Below are 25,582 nucleotides of genomic sequence, written 5' to 3'. Positions count from 1 at the left end.
ATTTGACTCGTTGAGCCGTAAATATTCGACCATCGCGAGTTTCACAATTACCGTGGATGGTCCTCGCAGCGATCTAGGCTCTTCTTCGTACAATATACAAAACTGCGATTATCTGACTTGGGATTCAACAATGGGGCCGCGTTTTCAATGGAATCGCGTCGCGCATTCGACGCAAACATTTCAGATTCGAGCGTAAAGCCGTCGCTGAACGGCTGAGGAGGCTGCAAACGCTGGGCGCCACAAGAGCCTGTAAAGAGTTCGCAGCTTTGCCCGTAACCATGGCGGTCGTCCCAGAGATGCAAATTCCAAATACACCTGCGCGTGAAAAAGAACGACCCACGCGATGCACCTGGGGACGGTATTGTCCCCTAGTGCTATTTATCTTCCGTGCTTCGGAACGATAGGCACGACGTGCTGCTGGATTATGAACCACTCGGTGGATATCTGCAAAATTTAAAGGGCACCTGAATGAGGACCCGCCGCGATGCGTGTTTCTTTTATGGTGGAACTTTTCATTATAAGGGTCCCGTGGAACAAAAAGGAATAATAGAGGCACACTTGCCGCGTTCGTTAAATATAGTCTCCTTTGTGAGCGGCCTTTTATTCAGAAATCGGGTAAAACGAGAGGAAATGTGCTTACGGATTTGTTGACGGAGCAGAGTGGAAACCTTTTCGTCGGTTGGGGAAAGAAGTTCAACCGACGCGCGGGAGGAGCTTATGTTCCTGTCGATTATGTTCCTTTCATTTTTGCATTTAACGTTCTAGACACTTTGACTGTTACCAACGATTGCGGTGGCTGCAATTTTGTGCTGCGTTAACCACCAAAGGGGTTTAAAGAAGAAGACTTGACGTTTGGTTAATCTACGGTGGCAAGTTTACTTTCAGAGTTTCGCGCGAAAACCAGATAAATGTACTCTACGCGACGAATTAATTGGTTAATAACGTAATTCGATTTAGTTTTTTTTTTTAAATATAATAATTTTGACTACTTTTCTTTTATATGTTTCAGTATAATTTATGTATTTTATACATAAGTGAAATAGAAAGTATCTCGAGACCAACAGAATTTAAAAAATACACGATGTGTGATCTTCGAGTGAAAAGAATTTTTAGTTTGCAATTAACACTCAGCGCGGTTATACAGTACATTGATGAATGAAATTGCTTCGCGTAACGAATTAATTGGCAAACTTACGATAAGATATTTTTGGTTTCATTACAAGTTTGAATTTCTATCGTATATTCAAAATTTAATATATTTTAGAACCGTTTCAATCAATGTATTTATGTTCCGAACGTTTGTATTTAATTTAAGTAGTTATATATTTCCCCAGTAGCGACTCAATGTATTAAAGTTATGAAATTCGAGAAAGATAATAGAAAGCATCGTTAATGTTGTTCATAACGCGTAAATTAAAACGGTGCTTAATCGTTGAATAAACAGTCCAGAGAATATAATGATAATGATAGTATAAAACGGCGAAATATACGAAGTAGATAACATTACTTGTTACAATTGGGGTAATAATGTTGGAATTCCATAGATACTTTCTGCATCTGGAGATCATAATTTACATGGTACTCCTTTGTTTCCAGACGAAGTAACAGACGCGTCCTCCGTTATTGTATTTACAATATTTCGTGCAATAGCACCGGTTTCTGCATAGTGTTGCATATTTCGTTTAGTCGAAACCTCTGGAGTTTATTAGAGGTTTATCCAGTAAATCTCGTTTACCGAGAACACTCTTCTCACGTGTAAAATGTTTTCTTTCCATTTTGCGTTTGTTTCTGTTCACAATTTTTCTTTTCTTATTATCATCCACGTCCGAACCATATTTCTATTCTGCGATCAAACTTTCACTATTTCTGGGTTATTATTTATTTATTATGAGAGAAAATATAGCTTCAACGACTCATCACGATAACGACTTTCTCACCAACAGAGACGTTAATTGTATTTTTAGCCAGCCAACTTTATTCTAAACCGTACTCTTATTATATATTTTCACAGCAAAATTTATAAAACGTTCAAACATTTACTTTAATTGACGATGCCAAAAGTCACTTGGATCAGTTCTTTGTAAATGAAGATCAAAAGTTTTATGAGCGTGGAAGTGAAAGGTGTTGAACCAAAATGGTCAGTATATAATTCAATAAAATATTTACATATTATAAGAAAATTGTTCCCTTTCGCGAAGAAGAGAAACGTAATTGTGTATTTTCGAAATTTCTAACACATCGTCTAAACAAGGTACGTTCGAATAAAGCACGATAAGAAACGATACGATTTATGGAGTGACTTAAATATCGCGTAGACTCCGTACTCCGTACTCCGTACTCCGTAGTGCATTCCGGGGCGAAAATACTTAAGCACGTTCGCGTGGTGCAGATTCAAGCGGGGGTTTCGAAAGAAAGGAATCGTGTAATACCATCCCTCCGTAGCGAAATATCTCGGTATCGGTAAATACCAGTTGCGCTTAATCGATGCATAATTAACGCACGACTCCGATTCCTCTTAACGTGCAACCTTACTGGCCCGAATCAATTATTTTCGTGCAACGAGGGTGGTTCGAACGCCGGGAATTCCAGCAAGAACGATACCGCCTCGTCCATGAATTATATCGCGCTGGGAGAGCAATTCGAGCGGTCGCAATAAAAGCACATGAAAATAGAATGTCCCAGACGTTTCCGGGAAGCGAAGACTTCCCGCGAACTTCGCGTAATAAATGAACGACACTCGTGAAAACTTTGATACCGCGGGACTTGTTACGTCGAGCAATGCTTACCATTTGCCTTGGAGAAATGAATGAGTCAGGGGGGAGGGCATCGGGATCAACCTAACCGAATTAACCCTAATCTCGCCGGGCTGCGACTTTGGCACACGTGCACAGATTCACTATCTGCACGCTATCGTAAATAAATTTTTATGGTAATCGTTATTAACCCTTTGCACTTCGACGCTGCTATAACGTAATAAGTACTCGATTCTAGTTTCATTTATAACGCAAGTTGAATTTAGGAAATCCACGAATAAAATTATAATTATAGGTAGACATTTTTATGGACAAAAATATATTCTTCTGTTTTGCTCACGTACTAAGATTCAGTACCTGCACGCTGTCGTAAATAAATTTTTATAGTAATGATTATTAACCCTTTGCACTTCGACGCTGCTATAACGTAATAAGTACTCGATTCTAGTTTCATTTATAACGCAAGTTGAATTTAGGAAATCCACGAATAAAATTTTAATTATAAATAGACGTTTTTACGGGGGAAAATATATTCTTCTGCTTTTAGAAGTCACAAAATTGCATTTGGTATTGCTGGTTGTTCGTATTAATGAAGAATTAGAGTGCAAAATATCGATTCTAACGATTTTGGGGAATCGTGACACACTAAGGGTTATATTCGTATATTCCTATTGGAATTTTCTTTTTAATTTTGTAACATCGAACAGGAGTAAAAATTATATTAGTCCATAATTTAGTTCGCTTAGAGTTTCGATTTTTTAATAGCAATTTTAATCGATCAAATGATGCACACCACTGAAATTCTGGGCGCTTTTAAGGTAGCAGGCAGCTTCTACACTCGCTTCGGCTTCCCGAGCATAACGCTGACGCAACCGAACTACTGTCAGCACAAAACTTTAAACCGAAATATCTCGACAATGGAAGCCCACTGCGACAAAACCAATTAGCAATTTTTAATGCTAGATACAGTTTTCAGTCAGCCTCGATATAGAAGCAATTTCAATGGTGAATTAGTCGTTTGTACGATGTTAAGAATTAACTGAAAATCACGCTGATGAGGTACGTAGTAAGACAAATGTACCTACTGTGTATGTACGTAAAAAAAGAAAACTGTGAGCGATGAAGTAATTTGTAATAATCTGTCAGTCGTTTAAAATAAAACCCCAATATAAAATTAACATACATTTTAGAATCAAACTCCCGGAAGCTGGTAAATGACAAAAATAGAAAATAAGGTTTCCCGTTCGTTCATTCAAATTTTTCCAAGGCGCGTTGGCCTCGAAACGCCTAGCCGTCCAGATCTTGATTACGTTGGAAAATATGATAATCGCTGCCAAGTCCGGGAAGGGGTGGAAAATTTCCCAGTTAAATTGCTCGATTAAAACTTTTCGTACGGAATCCACAACACGGAAACAAAACACACGTCTGGCGGGAACGACCAGTGACGGGATTCATGTTTATTCTCGGTTCTACAGGTACGAAGGAAACGAATCGCGAATTTGGCAAGATAAGACCTTTTACTGGCCGCTACCGGCGATACGCGGTCTGGTTTATTTTTACCCGCCAATCGAGTTGATTTCGAAACGACCCTCGTATATTCGGATAATGCGACGATACACGCGGTATATTCGGCATACGCGTATAATGTGGACCAACATCCAACCGTCGGTCGACCGTTTCTGGCGTAATATTCTTAACGAGAACGCAGCAGGGAATCTTCTCAAACGTTCCCTGACATTTCGCCGCGTTATCGGGCAAACAGGCGTATAAAAGAGAAACGATCCCTTTTCCCCGGGAGCGACGTGGAACAAGCCGGAGACACGTTTCAAACGACTCGCACGGAAAGTCGTCCGTGGAAAAATGCTCGAAACGAATGGACGTGCACGCCAGTAGGTACGAGCCACCGCTGATGGGTTCCCACATTATGACTGTGGGCGCCGTTCCGACGAACGGAGGATGCTCGAAACTTTTGCCAGCCGTTTGACGTTAAGCAGCCCATACACGCAAAGGATTATCGGAGGTTTACCCGCGGGTATAACCAATCGTCTTTTTCATTGGTCTTTTCCGTGAGAAATACAGTCAATCGAACTTCCAAGCAACCAGTCCGCTAAACGTCCACGGCGCGCGTTCATAACGGAGCTACACTGTAAACGTGGAAGCACTTTCGCAATTAGAACACGCTGTATCACGACGAATAGATTGAACTTTAAAACGCAATTCAGTGTATCACGGTGAAAGTGTCAGAAATGCTGCTAAATAATAAATGAAGAACTAAACGTAACGATTGCTCTCGAATTTTCACCGAAGGAGATGATTTCAAAACTCGAACTCGTATAAAACGAGCTACGGAGGTATTTTTAGTTGGAATATCGAGCATCGAATATGAAAAAATTTCATACCATTCTGAAAAAATTATTTTCGTTTCCGGGGGTCAATTACAATCATTTTTGGTCAATAGACATATCCTTGAATTCCTACGCAGTTTCGAGAAAAAAATTCATTACCGAAAATATAATGTCTGACCATGAATGAATGATTCTCCTTTTCCTTTGGTCTTTCGTGGTCACGATGTTTCCAGAATCAATTACATTCGCGTACCGTAACTCAAGCCTCAAGATATCACCCAGAATCGTCGTAATGAAAGCTCCCAAAATATGAATTTGCACAAAGATGGAGTACATAGTGCACAAGAATGTAACTGCAAAATATAGATCTGGTATTCCCAAATTAAACCTGCACAGGCAGCCAAGAGTGACAACTATTCTATAGAAATACCTTTTATTCGAAAGCATTTTCGTGTCACTTGTCTCGAATTTTTTCCATTCTGAAAATTCGAAAAAATTTTTGAAGCCTCTAAAGAAAATAATACCTCTGATTTCTTAAATTTTTCCTCCCATTCGGTTGAACGATAAACACGCGACTCTAACTGTCACAGTCTTCAAATCGCAAGTTTGTACAACTTCCACGGTACGATTTCTATCGTATAGACCCCGTTCCCCGAACAATGCCGAAACTTCGAGTGAATTTATCCAAATTATCACTAAAGTTTAATGTCAGTATAAACTTTCAATTCTGTAGGCGCTGATTTAGGTTCTGCTCCGATTGCTAACAGTAGATGCTTCTCCACCGGGTTTTCGGATGAAATGTCACTGCTATGGCGAAGTTTCCACCAACTTTTTTCTGGCTCCTCTAACCGCACCACTGCGTTTCCTTGATTCCGTAGGAAAAGTTTTCCATCGACTTGGCGTTCGACAATGTATTGCCACGCGCAAGTTTATATTTTATTATAATTCGTATCTCGTTCCAAATCGAAATAATCTTCGAAAACCGCTGGTGGACAAATTCTATTCGCATACAACGAATAAATATATCAGACTCCACTTAATCTTAAATTTATATTTTTGATTTCTTTCATTCTTCTCTCTTTTTATTCTTACTGATTCTCTATCGGTATTGTCCTCATTCTTCTGTTCGAATTATCTTATAAATTCTCCAAAGTTCTTCCAACAAACTTAAGAAGCCATCTATTATCGTTTAGAATAATCGTTATTAAGTTGTCGAAGGGAAGAAATTTCACAATTAGAAAATAATGCATGGAAATTGAATTGTCTGTGCATAGTCGTTTCGTTTCGTACGGTGGTAGATTGAAATCATCGTTCGTATACGTAACTACTGCGGGCTTCGTGTAACAGAATAAACGCGTGGTGACAAACGCGCGTACTAATGGGTCTCAGCGTATATTGAGACGTGAGAATATGCTTCCTCGCTAAACGAAGGGTTCTTCCGGATACTAGGTGTACGAAGCAATACTACAAGCGAACCGAGCCAGAGATGCAAATTCCGGAAATAGCTGCGCAATATGGACGGATGAACGTTGTACGTCTAGCCAGCGCCATTCTTGCATCTGCGGTATTTATCTTAACGGTTCGGCACGACGGAGAGCAGCGATGCATTTCGGTCCACGGAAGAATTTACACGAGTCGCAAATAATCGATTCAAACGAGATTTAATTCGAAAACAGCCATCGATCCTCCCAAATTTTAATATTCGAAAGTTTGGTTCGAAAGAGCTTCGCTTTGTCTGCTCAAATGTTATCTTAACAGCTCGTTCTCTCGTTAAGAATTTGTCGTTTCGTAAAATTTTTTCATTTGTCTTCAGTTTCCATAGAATTCGTCGACTCCGACAGGTTGAAGTGTTATTGAAACTATATACATATATTCAGTATAGGATTCCTGATTTCTGCATTAAACGTTACGATTCCAAAATGAACAACTTCCGTGGATCGAAATTGATCCGGAGTAAATGTTTCGACCAATGTAAATCGATCGAGGGCTTAGTAAGTTTAGTAATTAAAGAAAATAATATCGTTAAAATATAATCAAAATTCGCGTACGGTGTCGTTTTCTACCAATCAATGGGAAACTGTATCCTACAAATAATATCTGTGTATTCGAGCGGGCAACCGATAAAATTACAAAAGCGAAATTAATATTATACGTTAAACGTACCGGAAGTACGATCACTCGTCGAGGCTTTTTGGGAGCAACAACGGTCCACTATGGGAAACGTAAATTAATACGAAGTACTTGAACTGTGAAGACTTTTGTCCGTCAAGCTTCTGAAACGTTGCGTTTACCTTTCTCGGGCCTTTTCCGATCACCGAGCCGTGCCGAAATTATTTAAATTAATAGGCATTTCGCGGTCCACGACCGATCGAATTCGAAAGCTTTCATCGGTCGACAGTTATTACCGATATAATTTCAGCAAAATTCTGGAAAGGGGAGGGACCCGGCCACAAACGAATGCAAATGCTGGGAAGAACGGCACGCCCGGATTTAGGCAACGAGACGTACGTGATATCATGCATGTTGCAAGCGATTAAGTTCCCTGCGGTTGCACAGGAATTCATAATGCGTGTTGTGACCCACTGGCACGTGAAAAGTCTTCGACCGACGGCAACGCTTTCAACAAAATTATTTCTTCACCCGGCTCTATCGCTCGAATCGTCGTCGAACGTGTCGCCTGGATTTAAAAATAAAATAACTCCATCCTCTCGGTTTCGTGAATGAATGATCTCTCGTTAATACTTCACGAAGAATTAATGAGAGAATGCAATCGATACCGGCAGAATTCTAATTATAATTACGTAATTTCATATACTTTGGATCAGAGTGAACTTTATACAGGAAATATTATTATCGTTTGCATTTGAGAAAAGATTTTAAAAGTATGCGAAGATATAGAACGCAGAAATGAGTGTAAAATGTTTTGAATTATAGTTTTCAATTACGAAGGTCTGCAACACGAATATGTAATGGGTCAAAATCAACAGCTGGAGAAATTGTAATTTTATACAAAATTATCAAACTCTTTTTCATATTGACGGTACGACCGTTGAGCGACAGTTATTAATCGTTTTCACTGTTTAGTCGAAAGGAATTTATTTCATTCCATTTAAAGACGTTAAATTTGCCATTAGATAAAAATTAATAATTAATAATGCAACGATAAGAATTTTTGTAACCATTTTATGTCACTTTGAAACTAAATATCCGTGACATTTTAGAACTGCTTTATTCCAAGACTTTCCACAGAGACCGTGAATATCTAAATTGAAATAACATTTATTTCGTTTATAATATGCATGAGGGACTGTTAGTATTGTAAATGGAATTGCTCTCTGCGAATCGATGCGTCGAACATAAATATTATTTGAACAGATTGCCTTTTCTGCAACTCCTTTCGGAAAACTGCACGCGTCTCAAACTTTTCGCGAATGTAACACATGTTTATCTTTAAGTTTTTCACAATTATTCGATCGCCATATTCTATATCTTCGCAACATACTCATACACGATGTATAATAACATCAGTGGAAAATTAATAATACATTAGAAATTACGAGGAATTAATAATGTAATCCGATTTATTTTTTTTTTTAAATATAACAATTTGAACTGCATAATTTATGCGTTTTCTATTTACCGTGAAATAGAAAACATCCCGAGACTAAAGGGGTTTTAAAAAACGTTACGAATGGATGCACGATGTGTGATTTTCAGGTGAACAAAATTTTCAATTTACAATTAACACTCAGCGAGGTTAGACAGTACATTGATGTGTGAAATTATGGTTTATTATCCGAAGTTCCAAATTTCCGCTCCTGCCATTCTCAATAGCAAACAGACACCTCATAAACCGATGAGCTTCCACAGAACGAGACAGAAATTAGTTGTTGCGAGACAAACGAGGTAGGAGTTGCCGAAGTTCGAACCTAGAACAGATACCATTGCACACCCTCTTGAGGATAGTCACGATAGAGAGAACCTCGCGATACATCCAGAAACCGAGTAGTCGTTAACGATTAGTTAGCCGTTATTTGGTTGTTAGCAAGAATCGTTAGAAACGATCGGATTTCTAATCAGTCAGTCAGTTACCATTCGATCTGAAACCATTGGGAGCAAGTTGACTATTTACCCAATTTCGGTTGCAATTCGAAGCATCCAACCTTCCACTAATTGATAATCGTATCCAAGGTACGTTTTAAAATTCGCATAATTGCTATTGCTCGGACGGCTATAATTTATTTAAAATTAGTCACGTATTCATGAAATTTTCGTAAAACTTCTGATGTCTTTTAAAGAGTTTTAAAGAGATAAGTTGGTATAGAATTGATCGTACGAAAATAATAAAAGCAAAAGAAAATCACAAACGCACAGATTTTGAATATAATTATCCAGCATCAAGAATTTAATAATTCTTAAAAAATAAATTTTGGAAAAATGTACATGAAAAAACATTATGTTAATACAAATGATTTTGGATTTTCGTGGAGCATTAGATGGCCGTACATAGGTGTATTACCTTCTGAATATGTATAGTCCAGCAGCATACATTATGCCAATTAATACATCGGAGGAGTCGAATCAGTAAATTCGCGGCAGACACGAATGACAGGCGTATAATTGAGATTAGAGATTAGAGATTCACACTTTTATGTTTACCTTATATCCGCAATATTAATAACAACACCAAAAATGAAAATAAATAAATGTTACAAGCATACTATTGGCAAAGACGTCACCTTACTGGACGCAGCGTTCTTATAACCGCGAAATAAATGATTTTTGTTTACCAAACTTTTCTTGTTTGCTTTGATGTGTATTTCATGTACCCAAAGTTTGACCACGGCTTTTTGCACATCTCTCGATCGGACTAGGAGAGCCACTGTGGGACGATGCTGGGTCGCTTATATCCTACGGGTATTGGAGATAAGCGACATACCCTCGTATGTTATCCAGAAACTCCAGTGTAAATAAGTTATCGAATCCAGAAGTTGTTTGATCAAATCTCGTTTGCAATCTCGCGGCATCGCTAAACGGCAGATTAGTGACTACCGCGTAAACCTATTCGTTTCACGCTTTTATATCGTTTTACGTATTTTCTACGACCTGTTTCGGTACGTAATATCTATGGAAAACGAAAAATATGCAAAGGATAAGTGAAATTTAAACTGGCTACGAGAGAAAGAAGACAGAGCACGAGGGAGACCTTCTTTCCATTAATCTACTTCAGAAACAGTCACACTCTTCCTAGTTTCTACGAAATAAATGGAAGTATGAGAATCTGTACTTCTTGTACAGGTTATTCGAATCTACATAATTAAACAGTTATGCATCAAAAAGTATCAGTTTTTGATTGATATCTTCGATTGCACGATTGTTCAGCCCTCCTCGGGTATAGTAGCACTCAAGACCGCATTTGCTTCAATTACGACTCTATAATAAACATATTTTTCCCCCAATTCTTAAAACAACAAACTTATTTTATTTTATTACGTCACTAAAGATTTTCAATATTAATACGTCCTGGTCCCGGTCTTGTTTAGAATTCTAATAGTACCTTGGACTCCCTCTTCTGATTGATTCTCAATGAACTTGTCTGACTTCTGTTTTAGTTAAAAGTTCCTTATTTCTCTATAGTTTACAATGAGTTTGTCTATTAAAGATATTTAGACATTAGAAACAAGATTCGTTTTTTTCTAGTATTTCATTGCGTTTGTATTTCGATCCTTTTCCTCGTCAATTATTTATTCGTAAAAATTTCTCGCTGGCGAACGATTGGAAATAGAAACGTTCGAAGCGATTACGTATCCTTTACGTAGTTGCCGAAACGTCAGGGCTGTGCAATCCCCCCCCCCCCCCATCTACCGTTTTATGGTAATTCTCTGTTAAGAGAGAAATTTGCGAGGAGACATTATATTCATCCAGAGAGACACGCTCATTACACGTGTACCTACCGCGGAGCGGGACGTTTAAAGCACGGTCCCGCGATTACAGCAGCGGTCATAAGTGAATAATTTAGGTGCAATTTTTCTGGTTTTACACACAGGCCTGCAAGTACCCCCTCGCCGCTGGATCCGCGCTCAAGGGGCGCAACGAAACGTCTAAAACTACGCGAAGCTTTGGAATTATTTTCGTAGGCAATTACTAAATAAAATGTTTAGATTCGTTCGGAGAACAAGTCCTTTCAATTTTACTTTCCTATTTTTCTAAAACAAAAGTGTTTTCGATTTTCTAGAACTAGATCGTTAAAAACACAAAATTTCAATCGATTCGTGGAAAATACTCTCGTCGTTAATGCCTCCCTAGCCTGCCTCAAACCGCGCGAGACACTCGCAAACTTGTGTGCAACATCCACGTATGACAGTGAACGTTTAAGCAAGTATAAAACGGAATGTAGTCGTTGAATTCTTGGTCGAAGCTCGTTTTCTGACCCGCGAATAAAAACTGTTCCCATTGTCGGTGCTATAAGTCGGCCTGCAGCGATTCAAACATCGTCAAACTTGATCATAACATCAACGAAGGATGCATTTCTCGTTGACAGGACTTTATACCTTGTCCAACAAAACGAGATAGAAGATGAACAGATCTGCCTTTATTCGTTTGATCATGTTTGCTTCTGTTTGTTATCTTTGTTATTCTTCGAAAGAATAACCTTTGAGATCTGGAAATACCGGATTTGTGACAATCGATAAAAAAGGAAGGGGGCAAGCATGGGTCGGTATCGACCCAGTATGGGTTTCCGTGGTACTCGAAGGGTCGAAGAGTCATCTCGTCAGAGTTGTTCTCGTTTCTCGATCGCCGTACATTGTATACATCGACAGCCATGATTATTAATTACAGTACAACTCCGTCGGTCGAATTTAGAGCGAACCGCGCGTATAATGCGCGCGCGTCCGCAGATTTGCATATTCAAACGTTGTGTACGACGTGGCGATTATGCGACGAATCGCGCTCACGTGCCAATGACGATGTACGCTCGCCATTGTACGAAGCTCTCCTCGCGCGGCTGGCGCAATATGCTGATCGACCTTATTAATGGATTGAAGCGACGCACGGCTCTGCCGACTACGGCTGGACGCGTTCAGATTTCGCTCGGTCAAATTTTCATTCACCCTCTCGCGGGAATTAACAAGAAGGACGAGTTAAGCACCGTAGCCTGTCGCATGTACATTTTTAATTTTAAGCCGCTAACGTTCCCAGTTAGACGAACGAGTGCACGCTAATTCCTCTTCCTGTTATCTAACAGCCATCTGCCTGCTAACACTTTCATGGCTCTGCGTTTCTCGCGGGGACTATTTTTTCTTTCATATTTCACGAAGGCCCAAACATTGGCTTATCGTAGTTTTAAATATCAATTCTTCGTCCACGGAAACTATATCTGAATTATGAATTTTACAGAATTGTAATGGATCGTTTTATTTAAATTTGATTCGTTCGACTGCGAATTCACAGAACATGAATAGATAATATTTTAAATTGTGTCAAAATTCCGGTAAAATGTCGGATATCTTATATTTTATAATTTAGAATAACTCTATCGAGAACATTGCTATATTTTTATTAATAGAATTAATGAAATGGGAGCCTTGTAGAGGGTTGTCTCGATCCGTAAATATAATAATTCGTATCCTACTTTAAGCGTTTCTCATATTTTTGCATATTGAGTTTCTGCAGTTTTTTTTTTTAAATTAAAATTTTCCATAAATGCATAAACATCTGCAGTCTGGTGTAGTAGTCGTTTAACTAAAAATCGTTGAAATATGTTCGTGTTTTGCATCGTTTCCATCGTAAGAACCTCGCCTATCCGATTGAAGTAGTTTAATGACGATATAGTAAAAAATATAAAACTTTTGCTTGTCTGCTTCAGCAACTCATTAATAATAACTCGAGCCACTCTCGGTCGCGTGTTTGAGATAACGCCCAGACTCACTCAGAAACTGGAGGGGATAACTTTATGACACGAGTGGAGAAAATCATGACACAACGAAAGGATTTACTGTAATCGTTATTCGTTAGCATCGCTAAACTCTTCGCGGAATCGAAAAGCAAAATTGAAGTTGATTTATTTGCTCAACGTAAAGATTATATTCGTTAAATAAATATTCGTATTCGTTAAATAAATAAATATTAAATAATAATAACGTCGATACGCTTCGCGCGACGCTCGCATCGGAATCGATTAACGGTTTTGTTTTCAGACGGAAAGCCGCGTCGCAACTTTGTGGATTAACGATATATTGCGTCGCGGATCTCCCGGTTTCTCGCTGCCTCTTTCTGATCTGCTCCGTATTTTCATTTTACAAACTCCCGTCGCGTAGCAATCACGTCACTCAACATGCACAAACACGTACAGCTTGCTTGCTTTAGTGTTTGCCGTGCGGAAAGTCTCGCGAACTAGATTTATTTTCATCGCGGTTGCCAAAACTCCAACGCAGAATTAAGTAAAAGTGTATCGAGCGAATCCCAGTGACTTATTCGGCCAGAACCGTTATCTATGAATGTTTTTACAAATTTTCAAAAATTGAAAGATCGATATTTCTGTTATTGGAAGACAGAATGCAAACGAATCGTCCAGGTGGCCAGTCGCGAGTGTTCCTGTGTACGCTGATTTTGAACGGACAGGGGTAGCGAAATAGCCTAAACGCGATCCCCTGTAAGCTATCAGTTATTCCAATTAACGTTCTGCCGGGACGGTATCTTATTTGAGATTGTCGGTGGTCTCGGATTCGGATACGCAGGTAATCCTGTCGGTGTATTTTATAGAACCTCCGGTAGACGAAGAATTTGCGTTGATACATATTCATACGTCATCCGTGGCCCGGGGTTTGCCCAACGAATCACCCTCATCGACGGCGCGTGCACAGCGCAGCGCAATCCGTCTTGTTTAACGCGATGAATTGGCGACCATAAAGACAGATGAATATCATGAAAAAAAGCAACGCGCGCACACGGTGAACTTAACGCAACAAGTGCGTAAACGTCTCTTTAGCGGTTAATTTACGCGCATATCTGAGGGGATTTATGGCGGACGATGCGCGCCGCAACGAGGCACCTGTTCCAAAAAACAATTTCTGAAATAATCAGAGACTAGCGACAGGACCACTAATAATAAATAAAGTCCTTCGAGAATAAACCTAGGAAATAATATATGTAATCATTTATATTTTCCTTTTACTTAGCAAGAAAAATTGAGAATCTAACAATTGAGTTAAATTTTAAAAAATTTTGATCTCTTTTAGAGTATCGGAACAAACTCTTTGTACGTGTTTATGATGATACGACGTAATAAACTTGGACAAACGTGTAACACAAATTTTGTCCATCGAGAATTCAATATTCGATTTCACACAAAAGGTTAAACAAACACCTTCTCTATCTTCTCCGATAAAGGAAAAATTAAATGAATTCTTATTCACCGCGCATTTATTTTGTCTCGATCCTAATTGTGCATACTTTTTACTCGGTTTCCGTCCATTGTCAACAATTTTCACGCGTTAAACGTTTCAATTAATATATTTATGCGAATGCTACTTTGTTGAAATAATTATTTTCTTCAGTTAAAATAGCACAAAAGCGACGCGTCGGAGAATATTGTGACGCATTCGTCTTTGTTTGTTCCGCCATTCAGTAAATACTCTTTAGAAAAGTATTTCAATCTTTTTCGTTTTGCAGACCGTTTCCGCTGAATCTTTCGTGTTTTAAAAGAAGAAACAAATGATAAAACGACAATTGTAACCAACCAAACTAAATACGGTTTTTATGTTTGTTATAGTCCTCGCAAAAAATAATTTTTTACGCTATTTAATACTAGCTCCAATTAGGATAAAGAATTCGTACAAAATTGGTAACAAATAGCTCTAATATACAGCATGAAAAATAATTGTCTATATCAATCTGAAGTTCCCCAACCTTTTCATTTCAATTATGAAAAAGAACAGTATGAAAGAGAACAGTAAAAGAATTCCGTGCAACACCAGTACGGAAAATATTATTTAATCGTGGAAATCCGCGAAAAGACCGATCGAAGTTGAAACTTTTACAGTAGGACAAGCAACGTCTTCCGTCTCGTTTCCCGATAAGTTCGTACTGCCAATATCCGAAAACTTTGTCGTGAATTGTTTACAGTAATTCGTAGCCCCCTTAACGCGACGTTCAACCATCGTCTCGTGTTACTGCGTTTCCTAATTATGTTCAAACAATATGATACATTGTTCGGCGTGTCGGGGAAACTTTGAACAATATCACGCGCAAGATACAAATTTCAGTGTCTACCAGCACCTCCAAACCGATTTCGAGAGTAAATCTGCCGGCATGCGTCGCGGCTTCGAAGAAAATTAAACGTCAGCGCGGGAGCAGAGAGCGTGCGGAAACTCGCGAATCGAGGTTTTACAACGAACAAACGGGGCCATTGATATATCATCGAACGAGCACGGTTTTCGAAACTTTCTATCGATTAGAATCGACGATCCTTAATCCTGTTTGACATTTATCACTCTCAGGCGTGTCAAGAATCAAACGGAAAAAAGCACAAGCATTTCATGACAATGCGGGGTGGTATCTGTTGTCGCGAGAATAAATCACCGTGCGAGATCGTCGTGCCACATTCCCAACGATTCTCGATACTCCCACGCTGGGGATAAGAAATTAATCTTTGCCTTCTGTTTTAAGTACACGTTAGTAGTTTTTCTTTTTCAAAATTCATTATTCCTTCTATTTATCAATAATAATACTAATTGAGGAAAAATTGCCATTTGATGGAAAATTCCTGCAAATTGAGCAGCCTATACTTTCCGTCGAAACATAAAGAATAACCGAACAAAATTTTATCGGGATGAGATTAAAATGGTAGGAATTATAGACAATTCACAAACCTACAGATTGTATAACGGTATAAGTGTATTACATTTATTTTCTGTAATTTTTTTTTCGACGTCGAAAGCGAAGTAGTTTTCTGGGAACTTTAAAAATTTGGAAAATTCTTAGAATTCTGTATTTGGATTCTTTGTAAATCGTAAATAAAAGTTGCCCCTTTTCTGGGTTAAACTTGTTAACGACGCTCGCTTTAACCGTATTCACGAGTCCCGTCAGTTACAAATAAATGTCTGTTTAAATTCCTTAAAAAGCGATGTTGAATCAAGAGAGCCCCCATCGTTTTACTCTCGCCGAGCTTAAGGAGCTCTTACGCTCTCACGTCAGGGATTGCAGACACATTTCACGAGTCTACCGTTCGTACGTGAATTTGACAAATTGATCTCCAGCGAGTAAAACCAAAGATAGAGAACTCCGGAGGTCGTTCAGACCGCACGCATGCAATTCAAACTCATGCACATGTATAAACTATAGTTTGCAATAACTCATCTTATACAATAGGATACGTGCAATTAACATAACAGCTAAACTATTTTCAAAAAGATTTCCAGAATATTTCTTTTTCTCAAAACACAGTAATTTTTCCTTCATAAATATTTTATATTTTCGAGTATTACCAATTCATCTCGATCTGATTATTTTTAATTATCCGTAATACGAATCAATATCGAAGTTCAATATTCCATTAGTAATAATCTCACGAAGATATAATGACGAATATAGAAACATTATTTGAGGTTGGTTTAGAAACATTGCTCTTTACAATATTTAATTTCAGCAATTGATTCGTGGATGTGTGATTAATCAAGAAATAATTTCTTTTCATCGAAAAGTACGGTCGAATATTCAAACATACGATATCGCTTCTCGGTTGAGATCGTTACAATTTAATCGAAACTTTGTATGGCAGGAATAATTTGTACGAAGGAAACCAACTGCGAAATTTAATTATCGGAATATACTGTGTATACTTAAATACAGCGGTAAACATTTAATGGTTTTTGTTAGGTGTGCACAGGATGAAATTACGTTGGAAATATCGATTTCATTAATGGCGCGATGAATGTTCGCAAACACATATCGATGTGTTATTTAATAATTTGCCGCAAAACACGTTAACGTAGAATGTTGGCGACACATACTGTATTATTTTCAATGGGGGCAATTATTCCAAGTACATCGCTTGAAAACGAAATTAATGGATACACAATGTGCTTAACTGGGTTGTTACCCTCGCAATCTTGTTTACCTTGTTGAATTAAGAACATAAAGAAAAATGCACAACGTATCATAGTCGACGAAAAAGAAAACTTCAAATAATTCTATTGAATAAATTCCTTCGTTTCTATTTATTTGCAGCCCCTGCAATAGTGTATCATTCTGCCATCAAACGGTCTATCTATTTTTCATCGACGTTTACTCGATCCTTCTAAAAAACTGCATTTACACATTTCCTGGACAATTCTTTCGTCCTTTTTCCGATCGTACCATAATTTACAGGGGTGTTACCTCTACACCCGCCTGTAAATCGTGTGTTCGCAGTTCAAGATCGGAACAAGTACGCACGGACACGACTCCCCCCAGTATCGAAAGCTGAGCAAGAAACGGGCAAAAAAATTACACGCTAACGCGAAATTGATTTACGAGGCAGAACGATAGAATCAAAGGGTGGAGGGAGGCACGACCGGTTCGACGTTCGTTGCAACTCTATTAGCTGCTAGCTCGGTAAGATAACGATAAGGCCGAAACGTGGATACGTGCTCGTTTACGATTCAGAGCGAAAGAGTTTTTATGCTTTATGGTTGGATCACGGCGATAGATACTAAACGTCATCCAGATTCGTAGCAGCTAACGGCACGGTTGCTCTGTTTGCGCGTCGTGTATCAAAACCGGCTACCAGCCGCGTGCTAGGACGGCGTCATGCTCCGCGAATAGCCTGTGTTCATAATTTACGAGTATTTCTTTTCATAAATCTTTCGGGCAAACGTGCCACCCCGCTGGGAAACGCCGACTCCCGAGTCTGTCACCGCGTCTTCTCAGATTTTCTTGTCGCGAGAACGTCGCGTGCGCGGATTTGTTAATTTGTTGCACGTCTGTTCTAAGACTGAACTCCTAGCAGCACTGTGTCAACGGTTAACCCTCCGTTAGTCGCTCGAGCGAGAGTGACGTATTCTTTGTTTTCTGAACATTTTTGTCAGAACATTACTGAAACAGTATTTTTAACTCGTTCGTATTGGATTTGAAACGAGATTCCCAAGAAAAGAATCGGAATATTGAGGGTAAACCGAGATCTCGGATCTTTCGAGGTGTTCGGATGTTTCGCGATTCTCGAATGTACGATTTGAAACGAGAGTTCCGAGAGAAATATGGGAATCTTGAATCGTACACCGAGATCTCGGATGTTTCGAGATCCTCGAATGTGTACGATTTGAAACGAGAGTTCTGAGAGAAATTGAGAGAGATTCTCGAATACAAACCTGGATTTCGAACGTTTCGAGATTCTCAAATATAAACTAGAATTTAATAATAACAATTGACAACGAATGTTCTGTTACTCAATCTTTGATAAAACATATACCAAAGAGCTCAAGAGTATAAAATTCAAGAAACAGTGCAAGAGTAAAACTAGAAAACAATTAAATTACACTACTTATTAAATTACGTTTGAGAATCTCGAAACTTCTGAGCGTCTTGGAAGATACATCTTGTTTCACATTCGAGATTTTCGTTTCCTGGATCCTGGATATGCCTCACCGCATGCTTGTATCACACTGTTAGAGATTTCACGAGAACACACTTTTGACGAACCGAAATTTATTTTAAACTTAACACTAAACGCTAAGTAAGGTTTCTACCTTCAGAGACGTGTTGATAGCGCGACGGTTTCCGTAAAACTGTGTTTAACAGCGTGACCGTCCCGATCCCAGTTCAAAAATCCCCTCTCCATTATCCTTACTCGATGAACGTCGAAGCCTCGTCATGTAAACAAGCATAGGTCAGGCTACCTGGCGTGGAAACTTACGCCAAAAATACAGTATTCGAACGAAGAAATTTAAGATTTAAAAATTTATTATTAAGAAATTAAAAATAGTTTAATCTTAAATTTCAGAACAAAATTATTTACAAGTCCAAGACTTCATTACTTTTACACAATTGAATAAAGCCTCTCGAGGGGATACTTTAAAACAAACTTGGGCAAAATGTCATTTAAATAACAGATAGCCAATAAGACCGTTGTACAGCAATTCGTTCCTGACAGTTAACCGATTGCACATTAAAGTTTCCATCTGTTCGACGTGAAATATTTCGTTCCACGATCGAAACTTTAATTTTCATTCTTCCAGCGGTAGTTAAACGATTGTTCATCTATTATTCATTATGAAAAAAGTATCTAAATAAGAATTAAGAAACGTTTTACCGAAAGTTTTCTAAGCAGGATGCTGGCACTTAATGGGTTTAACCTGTGACAGAAACGTGGGCTCCGTTGTTTCGCATGTGGTCTGATAAAAATGCTTCTTCTTCCATTGCAGCGAGCGAGGAGCCAGTGGATCGCGTGACGAGCGCAAGATACTTTATATCGAACGGAATGCCGTCCATTATCGTTAATTCTCGTTTGAATTTCAAGGAGCGCCGGCGAAAAGTCGAATGAGAACGGAACGGGAAAAGTACCCCGCGAGTATGCGAACCGTGAATTAGGCCAGTGATGAAATTCTCTCCTCGCGAGAGGACCTCCGGGGTTGTAACTTTCAATCAAGTCGAGTTTATGATGTACACGTGCGAAGTCTGTTATTTTTTTACGTTTGTTTTATTGGAAAATGTCAATTATCGTTTTTACAACGTCTGCTAAAGTGCGAGCAGATCTGTGGTTCGCAGTAAAAACTGATGAATGTGTCCTAACCTTCCTACCTTAGTCGAGACACATAGCTTCTCGAACAAACATCTGCACATTTAGAAACACTAGTCCCAAGTTTTTCAATCTTAAGAAAAATAGACTCTTCGTTCCACCTTTCGACTTAAATTCGAGTCACTTTGAGTCTGAGAACGAAAATAAGAAAATGTATCAAATTGAAGAGAAAAAAATGTGTGTGTGAATAATGATACAAAAGGAAAGGGGATTTATGAGCTATTATTTAAAGAATCGAACGATTCCTCATGTTTATATTTAACTTTTAGAATAAGACTGAATAAAGAGCAAAGTTGGGCGGATTTTATTCGTGACATTTATGAAGCATAGACGGAAATTAGTTCACCAATGGACGTAACATTTGTATTCGAATCTGTTTTCTGCTCGAAAACGAGCTATTGCACGAAAGTGGAAAACTTTCTGCTTCCTCTACTAATTTCCATGTTGCAGCACTCAAAATTTCTACAGATGCCAACAGAAATTCCAAAGATGCTGTTCTAGTAGTTACGAGTCGCGGAGCAAATTGCAAATTTTCCAGCTAACCCCGTCTTTGCGACGATCGCTCCTCAGCCAAAATTTGAAGTCACTATTAGCCAAATAGAATATTTATTTTACGGGATAATAAACTGAAATTGCAAAGAAATCCTCTTTCAAGATATCCCCTTTACTGAAATAATCTTGAGAACTTTCTTTCTTCGAAATATCTTGGAAAACTGTAATATTTTCCGACGTGCGGAAATACAGAATATTTAACGTAGTAGTACCAGTTAGAATTTTAATTTCTTACAGCTTTAAAAGTTCTTATACAAAGTTGCTTTTCTGCTCGTTGAATCGTAATATGTTGCTTATAACAGAAATGAAATAATTTTCTAAAATTTGTTCATTTCTTGCTTTTTATAATATCACTCCTCACAGGGACCATAGCAAACTACGTCGAATCGAGAGAAACTTACACGTTGGTCTGATATTTTGCAGTGCAAACTTCGATGATAAAATTCGAAAACGGAACAGTGAGATTTAAACAAACTCGAATCGGTTCGGTTCGTTGTCACTCCTCGATTATTTGTTAGCATTTTTTAAATATAATTATCAAAGTATTTGCCATTTTCAAATCCTCGTACGGAACACAGTAAACTACGTCGAATCGAGAGAAACTTACACGTTGGTCTGATATTTTGCAGTTCAAACTTCGATGATAGAATTCGAAGACGGAACAGTGAGATTTAAACAAACTCGAATCGGTTCGGTTCGTTGTCACTCCTCGATTATTTCTTAGCATTTTTTAAATATATTATCAAAGTATTTGCCATTTTCAAATCCTCGTAGGGAACGCAGCAAACTACGTCGAATCGAGAGAAACCTACACGTTGGTCTGATATTTTGCAGTTCAAACTTCGATGAAAAAAATTCGAAGACGGAACAGTGAGATTTAAACGAACTCGAATCGGTTCGGTTCGTTGTCACTCCTCGATTATTTGTTAGCATTTTTTAAATATAATTATCAAAGTATTTGCCATTTTCAAATCCTCGTAGGAAACACAGCAAACTACGTCGAATCGAGAGAAACCTACACGTTGGTTTGATATTTTGCAGTTCAAACTTCGATGATAGAATTCGAAAACGGAACAGTGAGATTTAAACGAACTCGAATCGGTTCGGTTCGTTGTCACACCTCGATTATTTCTTAGCATTTTTTAAATATAATTATCAAAGTATTTGCCATTTTCAAATCCTCGTACGGAACACAGTAAACTACGTCGAATCGAGAAAAACTTACACGTTGGTCTGATATTTTGCAGTTCAAACTTCGATGATAAAATTCGAAGACGGAACAGTGAGATTTAAACGAACTCGAATCGGTTCGGTTCGTTGTCACTCCTCGATTATTTGTTAGCATTTTTTAAATATAATTATCAAAGTATTTGCCATTTTCAAATCCTCGTAGGGAACACAGTAAACTACGTCGAATCGAGAGAAACCTAAACGTTGGTTTGATATTTTGCAGTTCAAACTTCGATGATAGAATTCGAAAACGGAACAGTGAGATTTAAACGAACTCGAATCGGTTCGGTTCGTTGTCACACCTCGATTATTTCTTAGCATTTTTTAAATATAATTATCAAAGTATTTGCCATTTTCAAATCCTCGTACGGAACACAGTAAACTACGTCGAATCGAGAAAAACTTACACGTTGGTCTGATATTTTGCAGTTCAAACTTCGATGATAAAATTCGAAGACGGAACAGTGAGATTTAAACGAACTCGAATCGGTTCGGTTCGTTGTCACTCCTCGATTATTTGTTAGCATTTTTTAAATATAATTATCAAAGTATTTGCCATTTTCAAATCCTCGTAGGGAACACAGTAAACTACGTCGAATCGAGAGAAACCTAAACGTTGGTTTGATATTTTGCAGTTCAAACTTCGATGATAGAATTCGAAGACGGAACAGTGAGATTTAAACGAACTCGAATCGGTTCGGTTCGTTGTCACTCCTCGATTATTTGTTAGCATTTTTTAAATATAATTATCAAAGTATTTGCCATTTTCAAATCCTCGTACGGAACACAGTAAACTACGTCGAATCGAGAGAAACTTACACGTTGGTCTGATATTTTGCAGTTCAAACTTCGATGATAGAATTCGAAGACGGAACAGTGAGATTTAAACGAACTTGAATCGGTTCGGTTCGTTGTCACACCTCGATTATTTCTTAGCATTTTTTAAATATAATTATCAAAGTATTTGCCATTTTCAAATCCTCGTAGGGAACACAGTAAACTACGTCGAATCGAGAGAAACCTAAACGTTGGTTTGATATTTTGCAGTTCAAACTTCGATGATAGAATTCGAAGACGGAACAGTGAGATTTAAACGAACTCGAATCGGTTCGGTTCGTTGTCACTCCTCGATTATTTGTTAGCATTTTTTAAATATAATTATCAAAGTATTTGCCATTTTCAAATCCTCGTAGGAAACACAGCAAACTACGTCGAATCGAGAGAAACCTACACGTTGGTTTGATATTTTGCAGTTCAAACTTCGATGATAGAATTCGAAGACGGAACAGTGAGATTTAAACAAACTCGAATCGGTTCGGTTCGTTGTCACTCCTCGATTATTTCTTAGCATTTTTTAAATATAATTATCAAAGTATTTGCCATTTTCAAATCCTCGTAGGGAACACAGCAAACTACGTCGAATCGAGAGAAACTTACACGTTGGTTTGATATTTTGCAGTTCAAACTTCGATGATAGAATTCGAAGACGGAACAGTGAGATTTAAACGAACTCGAATCGGTTCGGTTCGTTGTCCGTGCAGTATGCTCCCGTCTTCCGAGCACTTAAGTCAATCTCGACCAAATTCCGCGCGTTTCGCGTAGCCCGATACTGACATCAGACGAACGGTGGAAAGCCTCGTGAATTTTACATGTAGCGAGCGCCGGGATAGTCGGCGCGCCATTGGAAAATATCGGGACGCCAAGTGAAACGACGCAAAGTCGAGTCTGCGTCAATAGGAATTTTATTACCGCGTCACTTCGTTCGCGTATAGATGTCCGTGAACCAAGAGGAACCCTCGAAGCACGTAAAATCTGTACACGTGACACGCGGCGAAGTATCGCAAACGCTGTTGCACAGCTTAAGATTAATGACGGTTTCGAGCAGCTTACAAGTAGGTTCCAAGTCCGATCAGCCAGATCCGAACCCTCCAGATTCTAACCTAACCCAAACCGAACCTAACCTCCCTCAATATTTTACGCCAGTAGTTGCCAAACCTTAGAAACCGTACATCGCCTATTGAAAATGCTCGAGATCAAAGCTCGGGCATCGATCGTTTCGTAATTGAATACCAGGCTGCGGATGTTCATGCGTTTATAGGAAATTTGAATTCTCAGAAAACTATAGAATGCACTTAACATGCACAAACATAAGAAATACTGTTATATTTAGGGGTTGAGGCAATCTTCTACAAAGCTCCCATTTCAATCAAGTTTCAGGATAACAAAAATTGAATTTAGGAAATATACAAATAAAATTTAAATTACAGGTGTTTATGTGCTTTCGTGTAAACAAGGAAAAGTCTTTTATTTTTAGAAGTCACGTCTGAAAATTCATGACAACATATTTAACAAGAATTCTTCAATGGAATTGATTGTATAAATTCTCTCGAAGTGGAAAGGGTTAATAGAAATATGAATTTCCGTAAACATCCGCAGTATACTGATTACCTAATCTATTATTTGCCCCTCCTTCGTGTAGATAATAGTAACTATAACTTGGTTATTGTACGAAATATAGTTTCAATTTTTAAAATAGGAAAATTGTTCTTTTGTGTTGTTGCGAGCTTCCTTGTCTACGCTTCTGCTCATTCAGCTCTAATCGCTATTATTCTCCTCGCTGTAATATAACTATCAAGGTAAAGCAAGCGCTAGTTGCTCATTAATCATAAGTTAACGTCTTTACGACACGCAAGTATCGAATAAACTTTATAATCACTATATTCCAACTGTAACTACCACGCTTGAACCGTTTAATTATTCGTCGCGAATTATTTTGTATCGAGCAATTTGTTAAAGTCTTTCGTTCGCGTATAAAGAACGCTGAATTTATTTTCTCATTTCAATTATAAATCGTTCGCGTGAATGTAAAAAATTGAAATTCTGCCAGCACGTTATCGATTATAGTTAAATTTAAGAGCAGCGTATATTTGTACCTCGTAGATTACATATGTATACTAAATATTAATTAAAATTACGCGCCGTTCGTGCAGAATAGAATAATGTTATTAATACTTCTGTATGTAGGAATGAAAATTATTATTATTACTTGTAGCTGGGTGGAATTATTCTCTATGTCTAACTATATGTAACAATGATTACATTTTTTCTTAGCTCTAACTTTAATCTATTAAAAATAAAAATTAAATTGAAAGATATTCGTTTAATCTTCGTTCTGTCTAAAAACGTAAAAAAGACTGAAAATGAGAAAATGGTCGTGAGTATAACGTTGAAATAAATAATTGAGAACGAAAAGTGGACTAATGGGAGAAAAACTGTTATAATACAGGAAAAAGAAAATCTGAAAAAGAGCTGAAGACAAATGGGAAAAAACGAGAGATCGAAAAAGCAGGGGACAGGAAAGCTGGCTGATAATTCAAGACGAGCGGAGGAAACAAGAAAAGGAGGAAGTTGCTAATATAACAGAGAGAAAACAAGACGTACATAAATAATGAAGTCACCGAGTTGCATCATTTTCAAGAAACATGTAAAAATAAATTTTGAACGAAAGTGATCTCGAATTTTATCGATTCCAGTTCAAGCAACAGTAAAAAAATTACGGTGATCGATACTGAAGGGCCACTTCCTAATCGCTCGATTTATTTCATAATTTTCTGATACTGATTTTCCCATACGTACTTTCTAATCTACAAATGTTCGTTCGTACCATTTGCTTTTAGAGCAGTTCATGTGGTTGAGAACTTGTGGCCCCTCTGTGGTATGCATACAAGAAACTTACACTGTCGTGCATAATTTCTGTGCATACGTGTGTTTCGAAGTTCGCGATTGTGTGTACTTCGGAAACAGGGTCAAACGGAGTATACGTTTACAGGAATTATATTTTTATTTTAACTATTACTTTTTTATTCGTTTCTTTCCAGCTGGCGATGCATCTAAATGGAACCATCTGCTTTTATTGGCTGGCCAAGGAG

The sequence above is a fragment of the Colletes latitarsis genome, chromosome 10, assembly GCF_051014445.1.
Source record: "Colletes latitarsis isolate SP2378_abdomen chromosome 10, iyColLati1, whole genome shotgun sequence".
NCBI classification, from domain to species: Eukaryota; Metazoa; Arthropoda; class Insecta; order Hymenoptera; family Colletidae; genus Colletes; species Colletes latitarsis.
Note: the sequence above shows the minus strand (reverse complement) of the source record.